Raw genomic sequence first — 9026 nt, 5'->3', positions numbered from 1 at the left:
GCTGTACATAATCACGGAAACTGTCAGTGTGTCATTCTGTCAGTCAGTCATTCTGTCTGTCCCACGTTTTTCTACTCACTGACGTGGTCAATCTATGTGAAACTGCACATAGGCATTGAGGACTGGCATAGGTAGAAGGTGACAAAGCTACCAATGGGTATGGACTAGTTAGGATATTACACTACAAAAGATGAGATGAGTGATCTATTCACAATGCGTCTTGGTGGTCATTTATGCTTGTATTTAGTGCTGTCCACTTGTGATCAGCTCACCCAACATGCATGTTAATACCAGGTATAAACAGGGTCTTTGATGAGACTTTAAGGGTACGAGGCTACTTGAGATGGACAAGACATAAATCAAAAGGCTCTTACTTGTCACTGGCCAGCTAGTTTGCTAACATGGACAAAGAAAGACGGGTGTTCAATTTAAGCAAAGAGGAGTGTAAATTCAAAATTAATTGTAAAATAAAGCAATATATACCCATGAAAACAGGGTCCAGAAATTTAAAGCATCATCACACAAATTAAGTAGCTTTCCATCACACCTTGGTGAGACAATAAAAAAGAACACGTTTTGAGGTTGTACTTTGCTTTGTGATCAGTAAGTCATAACCAAAAAAATACCAAGGCATGCTTATTTGTCATTGCTATATAGCCCTAAAAACAGTGCTGCTGCCATTTTTGGCACTTACTTTGAATTTAGGAAAGGGTCTATGCCTAATTAAGATTCCTAACTTGAGAAATATCTAAGCTGATGTGTAATAGGTAATTTTCTATTCTTATATAAGATTTTTTCCTAAATGCAGTAAGGAAACATGTCTGTTATCCCCGAAATCCTAAATGTCATCCTAAACTGATAAGATTGGATTTAAGACTTAGGAAGGTTCTGTAATGAGGCCCAAGGTCTGCAGGGACTATACTCTAATCTGCAAATATTCACATTGTCATGATGGAGCAAGCAGTATTTTTTCTTTTGCTGAGTTAAGCCCAGTTCAGAGCAAAGATTCTTGATGAGATGAGTTGAAACAGGAAATTACTTGCAACGCACCATTCTGCAGCATTCTAAAAAACTGCTGGCTCACACCAATGCAACTAGATGAGACAGTGTATCATGTCTGTGCAACAACTCTCCGTACTTCCGTTCTGATTTCCAGCTTTTCAGACTCATTTTGTGGCTGATTATAGTTTGTAGCTTCTTAAAATCTGAATGAGGATAGTGATAGTGAGATACTGGCTACAGTTGCATTTGTAGTAGTGAAGAACAATGAGACAATGAGTCCTTTTGACTTGACCAGCGGACGTCAATACAGGCTGACTGGCTGTAGAAACAGGTAACGTGCCTTTTGTTCTAAAACGAGCTGCCAGTGATTTGACTAGCGGAGTTGCAGGTGTCACCATCAGCCGGCTTGAGTCGAGCTCAGACAGCCAGTTCACACTGCTGCAACTTTTCTCTGCAACATTCTAAAACAGTTTCGTCTCATCGCGAATCTTTGTTATGAACTGGGCTTAACTCAATGCACAACAACCAAATAGTGGCTTATGTTATGACATGGGAATTTTATTCCTGACAGTTAACGTTCAGTTACTCATTTTTTATTCGTTTTTGTCTTTCTTTCAAAAGTGTTCATATAAATGGTGCTTACAGTAAAATGCATACTAACTAACTTGTTTAATTAGTTTATGAATTTAATGCAGTTGACTCCAAACAGTGAGCGTTTGAAGACTAGCTTAAACCTACAAGGCATTATTTTATTGTTGAAAAGTAAAATCTGGCAACTTAAATCTATTAGACTACTTCTGGATTTCTACTCATGTATCGATCAGAAAAGGTCATGTAATAATCATGTAAGATTTGGATATGAGATGGATCAACAGTGTGGTATTCTTTGAATAAATAAAGACATTTTTATGTATTATGTGGACTGATTTGACATTTTTCTGATAGACGCGCACACACACACACACACACACACACATACACACACACACACAGAAAATCTGATTTCAGCTGAAACACTGTAGTTTATCTGACGGTGCAAAATCAGCAATTTATATGAATTTCTGCAATACACAGATGATGCATTAAGTAACAGAAAATACTATGCACAAGTTATTTGTAGTGTCAACGCCAAACAATCTCATAGCTGCCATTACTTCTTGCTGAAAGGTTATTTATTCTTGTCAAGTGTTTCGCAGTTTAGCATACTGTGTTATTGTTCCTCATTCTGTCACTGAAGACAGTAATGTGATAATAAACAGTGTCGCCGAGCAAAGGTCAGAGTGTTGATACAAAAAGCTAATGAGATGTTGGAGAGCCATGAACCATTTTGGTTGAATGACCTTGCTATTTAAAATCCTCTGGCGCACAAGTAATTACATTGTTTGAGCATTATAGTGTGTGTGAATGAGGATTTTTTTTAAAGTTGCAATTACTTTTTATGCGACTCTAACATGTTATTGAATGTTACCAGGTTACAATTTGTGTTGTTTTTCTGCCAACATGAACCTGTTGTTGAACGCCAAGCAATTCATTTTTGTTATAATCTGAATGGATCCTTACCCTTTCCTACCACACACACCCCCACACACACACCTATACAAACTCCCACACAATAAGTTAAGACTGCTCTTTTCTTTTTGACCTTTTAAAGCGACTGATACGGGAGGACTCCTGACCACTGCTTACATGATATGGTGTATGTGCCTGTGTCTAACGCGGTTAAAGGAAAGGATGGAAAGTAAGCTCCACACTGAGAGAGGGAAAGTTGCAGAAGGTGTATTTGGCAAAAGGTGGTCTGCTGAGACATGACCGCTGGCATTAGCAGTGACATCACCGCACCCTTGTTTCCGAAAACGTTTGATATTTTCCAAAGAGAATCACAATGTCTTCAGTGTGCCTCATCCATAATGGATGAGGATAAAGACAGTGAGGTGGAGCAAGAGGGAGGGTGGGAGACTAAGAGAGCTACAAAGAAAAAGAAGACAAAGGGGATCTTTGTAAACGACTATAAGGAAGCCTTTGAAGGTACAGTACAGGGTTTCCTTCAGCCTCTGCTGAGCAGCTTCACTATGTTAAGTCAAGGTGATGCTTCTCACTTGTCATGACCACGGGGATCAAGAAAAGCTAGAAATTAAAAAGAAGCAGAAAACTTTTTTTTTTTTAATTTCTCATCAAGTGGGAATGAAACTGTGAGACAGCAGGGGTTTTGTCCTTGCCTACATCTGTTCTCGCCATGTGCCGCAGTACAGGTAGACATGTACAACAGGTGGAGTGGCAGTCATGGCCACAGCAGTTTTTACCTCAGAAAACTCTTTAAAATCACATCAAACATTGTATGTTGTGTGAATATGGGTTTTCAAATCTATAAATTCTGAAATAGCGGTACAGTTTCATCGGAAAACTCTAAAACACCACTGAGAGACATTAGCTAATTCAAAACTCTGCAGCCAGGCTATTAACCAGAACCAAGAAGAGAGAGCACATCAGGCCAGTCCTAGCTGCTCTGCATTGGCTTCCTGTTATGTTTAGAATTGATTTTAAGGTCCTCCCCCTTGTATACAAAACCCTAAATGGGCTGGGACCGGGCTACATTGCTCACTCCCTTGTTAACTATTTGCCTCCAAGAACACTGCGATCATCTGCTGCTGGTTTATTGGAGGTTCCCAGCAACAGCTGGAAGAAGATCGGGGATGCAGCCTTTGTCAGTTACACCCCAAAGCTGTGGAACACACTACCTGTAGACATCAGGGAAGCTAGCTTTAACTAGCTCTGACTTTCCTGATACAGGTCTGAAACTCTTTCTTTTTACACTTCGCGCTGCTGCAGCTCTTTTGAACTCTTACTTGATTTTATAATCTATAGTTTTACAACTCTATGAATCAGTTAATCCATGTTTTAAACTGTTTTAAATGTCCTTTTATATTGAATTGTCAGTTTTATGTCCATTAGGTCGATTTTCATGTGAAGCACTTACCGCCCTTTACCTCCCCTGTATCATTACCTTTGAGAAAACTATAGTTTCACCACCAGATTACATAGAGATGATTTTTTTTGAAAGGCCGAACAGCTGCTTCACAGGAGGTTAGTTGTTTTGACTCATGTCAGTGCCACGGTTTAGTTCTCAGACATGACACTTTGACAGATATCAAGGGTGAGCTGTGATTAATGCGCATGACAGTGACAGCTTCATTAATTAAGAGGGCAACACCTCCCACTGCGTGTCATGTGAAATTACTATTACCAACCCCTAGGCATATCAAGACAGAGCAGACACTGTCAAAATGACAATGCTTTATGCAAGAGAACAATGTTTGTTTCACACAAGGCAGAAACTTTTGAAAAGATACCCATTTGAAATCATACTTGAAGCATTGCATGAAATTGAAATTCTCAACGGACTGACAATTGTTGCAGTATTTCCTGAAAAATCAAGCTTTGCAGGTCCTTATTTTTACTTCTTCATAGATTCTTATCCTGATAAGTATTTAAACCTTGAATAAAGTGGGTGAAATACATGTCCTTTGAACACCAGATTTGATCATTATCCGCTGATGCTTTCAATGAATGGTCGTGAATAACTGTGTATGGGATGCAGTGGCACCATCCATGTCTATCCTCCAATATCTCTTTTGCTTATCTGGGTCTGGTCAAAAGTTCAAGCAATGGAGTCAACGTCCTTTTTTTTTTGACAAACTTCCTTCATGTCCCTTCCTGACGCATATCCAGGCCAACTGAGACATGTCCTGCTTCCTCTCTGCCCTCGTGTCTCAGTCTGTCAGCTGTTAGTTCACTGTCCAAAGGAGGCACCCACTTGGCACCCTTACCAGATGCCTCATCCACTGCAATCGACTCCTCATCTCTTGACTCTGAGGTACCGACACCACTGCAACACTGGTCAATGCTGATAAAGCGGACAAACTAAAACAACTTGTTTTGTTAAGAGTCAGTCATTTACTTTCAGTCATTTTTCAATGTGGATTTGATACTTTCTTTGTAATATATGCGTATTTGACTGATCGTTGGATTAAAGTTTCACTATTTTCTACAATTTTTGGGACAAAAATGAAAAACTAATCTGCAGATTAATCCATCCATTTTCATCTGCTTATCTGGGGTTGGGTCACGGGGGCAGCAGGCTCAGCAAGGTATTCCAGACCTCCCTCTCCCCAGCAACATTTTCCAGCATCCTGAGTCATTCCCAGGCCAGATAAGATGCATTATCCCTTCAACATGTTTTAGGTCTGCCCTGGGTCCTCCCAACAGTTGGTCAGACACCCAGAAAACCTTTCATGATCAGCACCCTGGAAGCATCCTGATCAGATGCCTGAACCACCTCCCTTTTTCAACGTAAAGGAGCAGCAGCTCTACTTCAAGCTCCCCCTGGATGTCCCTAGCCATCCTACAGAGGTGATTAATTTTGTCCACTTCTTTCCCCAAACTCATAATTTCAGTCCCTACCCAAAGACCATGACCATAGTTGAGGGTCAGAACTTAGATGGACCAGTAAATTGAGAGCTTTGCCTTCCAGCTCAGCTCCCGCTTCACCACAACGGTCATGCACAATGCCTGCTGATGCTGCACCAAACTGCCTGTCCATCTTACGCTCTATTTTACTCTCACTTGTGAACAGGACCCCAAGAAACTGAACTTCTTCATTTGGGGCTGTAACTCACTCACAACCCAGAGAGGGCAATCCAGCAAACTATGGCCTCAGAACTGGAGGTACTGACTCTCATCCCGACCACTTCATACTCTTCTGCAAACCATCCCAGTGCATTCTGGAGGTCACAGTCTGATGACACCAACAGAACCACATCATCTGCAAACAGCAGAATGCAATTCTGAGGTCCCCAAACCAGACACTCTTCTCCTCCCTGCTGCATCTTTAGAGCCTGCCCATGAATATCACAAAGAGAACCAGTGGCAAGGGAAAACCCTGGCAAAGGGCCAATACCTACTGAAATCATTTTGACTTTGTACAGAGTACACAGACACAGCTCTAACTTTGGTTATACAAGGAGTGCATGGCTTGTGGCAATGACCCCAGTATCCCATATTCCTGCAGTCCCACCCGCTATTAAAGCCCCTTAGCTGGATCCACGGCTGGTAAAATCAGTATCATCTTTTAAAATAACTCTTTAATACTTCATGACCTTTTCATTATGCTATTATAGTCCTTTTAGGATTTCATTCTTGTTTTTTTCTCCTTTAGCACTGGTTTTCTGGTTGTTTCCTGTATGTTGACCTGTGCTGAAACTGTGGAAACTACAACAGACTGTTATGTTTTCAGAGGAGCACTTTACACATGGTTCTACTATTACTGCTGTGAGATATTTCCTTGTGCCCTAGGTCATTCTAAGTTATGTTGGCTTCTTCTCTTCTGCACGTATCCAGTGTCAGGAGAGGGGCAGGGTGGTGGTGGAGGTTGGGTGGTGCTCTTACATATTTTGGCTGATACATGTAGAAGCTAGTGGATGATTCCTGGTCCAACAAAATGAAATAACGAGACCAAAGGAATGTATAAAGATGAAGACAGAAAGAAAAACAAAAAATAAAAAAATGGAGAGGGACACGGCAAACGCTCAGGGTCAAAAACAGGGCAGGGGAAAAATCTGAACTTTAATTTGTTCGCTCAGAGGCACATTTCTTCTTTGTATGGAAACTTTTATTGCACATCTATAAAAACTCAAGTATTCACTCTTACAAATGTAAGACATTTATTGTGAGACCTCATGGGAAAAATGCAAACTAATCATTTTCGTGTGCTAAATAATCACAAATAAAGCATGAGTTCAAAATGATGAAATGATATCTTCACCTGTGAAACTCGAATGCAAAATAAATAAAAACATACGGGATGCAGAGGCTTGGTATTTCCCCTCTTTTATCAACAACAAATGTGGGACAAAAAAGTAAAATAATTAAACTGATTTCGTGGTCAGGTATAATTTAACATACCCATGTATTACTACAAGGTCGGATCATGTTGGTTAATACCATTTAGCGCTTTACCCCTTTGAAACAGCTTCGATAGGTGATGGAAACCTATGAATTTTTGTTTTTGCAAAATTTTAATTACTGTCAAACTTTATTTTTTCTTCTTTTTTTCAGGACATGCAGTCACACACATGAAAAAGTGGCGCTCAACTGTAAGATACAAGCATTTCCGACATCCCCCACAGTTAACCAGAAAACGCTATTTGACACTATGGCAAAGCGAGAATGAGTCTGACCTCGGCTGTCAGTGGAGACAGAGACACCCATCATTCAAATGAGACAGGCGATTAGGGGAAGGACAAATCCAGACAGCAAAAGAGAAACAGAGAAAGAAACAGGGGAGGTACAGGAAGAGATAGGCGTGGGCTACGGTAATGTGTTAAAGCAGAAAAAAATGATGGCACGAGATGGTAGAGAAATTGGGGATACAACAGCCGAGCAAAATATAAACATGAAAAAACACTGGGAAGAGAGAGAAAGAAGGAACTATATGATAAAGGAACACAAAGAGAGGAACTTTCAAAATGAGAAGGGATTTGGTGACACTGAACGATACCAGGAGAGGCAGCCGCCTTTCATCAGGCTACTGATGATTGGAAGTGGAGAAATATAATAGCATCATTCCATGGAAATTGAAAAAGGTCTTGGAAATGTGTTTTTTTTTTGTTTTTTTTTAAAATCATACTTCTGCACACTATATGGTTTATCACAGGGCATGGGGATAATTTTCAGGCATGGAGAAGCAAATATAAACACAACCTTGTCTGAAAGCGAACATCAAGCATCTTGTTGGCCTGATTTGAACTTTTCCCTTACCTCACTTCCTCCTTTTATAACAATTGCGTGCAGTCTTCCTACACTTATTCACTGTCAAGGATAGACAGACACAACTTGAGAATACGCAACAATACTGCAGTACCTTGCTGTGTTGCATCTTCACACAGTATAAAAGTGCTATCAAGCTTGTTTTGTTGAGTTTACGTCAGCAGTCTGCAGGATAAAGCAACAAGGCCAAGGTGGATGTATCACTTCTACAGATGACATCTAATAATTGACCATGTAAGCTCTTTACTTCCTTTCTCTTCCTGTCTCTCTTCGTCTCTCCAGGGGAATCTGAATAACGAATTTTCAGCTTATTTACAGTGTTGATTTATTTATGTTGTTTATTTTATATTTGTATGTTTGTATTTCCAGGACTGTGTACAAGAGTTAGAAGGAGTCTTAAGCGGGTCATGAAATTTGGCAATTTAACTGACAGTTTAAGTTTAAAAAAGCACTGCACAGACTGGATTGCGCTGAATTGACAGCTGACTTTCTGCTAAGAAGATATGTATGCATGGCTTGTGAGGGGAAAAATACTGAACTGGTATAGGTTTTCCTGCTTTTGTTGTCTGTGTGCGCTTGTGTGACAGTTAGATGTAGTTCCATGCCAAAGAGATTGTGAAAGAAAACATAAGGGATTGGTTTGTGAAGGAATGGAAACTAGCTATTCACCGATCAGCCAAAACATTAAAACCATTGGTGAGTGGAGTGAATAACATTCATTATCTTGTTACAGTGCAATGTTCTGCTGGGAAACCTTAGATCCTGGCATTCATGTGGATGCAACTTCATGCACTCCACCCACCCAAACACTGCTGTAGAGCAAGTAAACCCTCTCATGGCAACAACGCTTGTCGATAGCAGTGGCCCCCCAGCAGGACAGTGCACTGTGCCACGCCACAAAAACTGCTCAGGAATGACCTGAGGAACGTGACAGAAAGCTCAAGGCTTCAACCTGGCCTCCAAATACCTCAGATCCCAATCTGATCGAACATTTGAGGGACCTGCTGGTACTCCAATGGTACCCCCGATCCACGGTGGGACCTCCTTGGACCGGAATTGGCTCTGACCTGTCAAGGCATGGACACAGGACCTCTGGAGAGTGTCCTTTGGTGCCTGGCATCGGGGCATTACCATCAGATCTTTTGAGTCCTGTGGGTTGTGAGGTGGGGTAACAGTACGTCCCATTGGCTACGGTTACATGA

This window comes from Epinephelus moara, chromosome 2 (genome assembly GCF_006386435.1).
Source record: "Epinephelus moara isolate mb chromosome 2, YSFRI_EMoa_1.0, whole genome shotgun sequence".
NCBI classification, from domain to species: Eukaryota; Metazoa; Chordata; class Actinopteri; order Perciformes; family Serranidae; genus Epinephelus; species Epinephelus moara.
Note: the sequence above shows the minus strand (reverse complement) of the source record.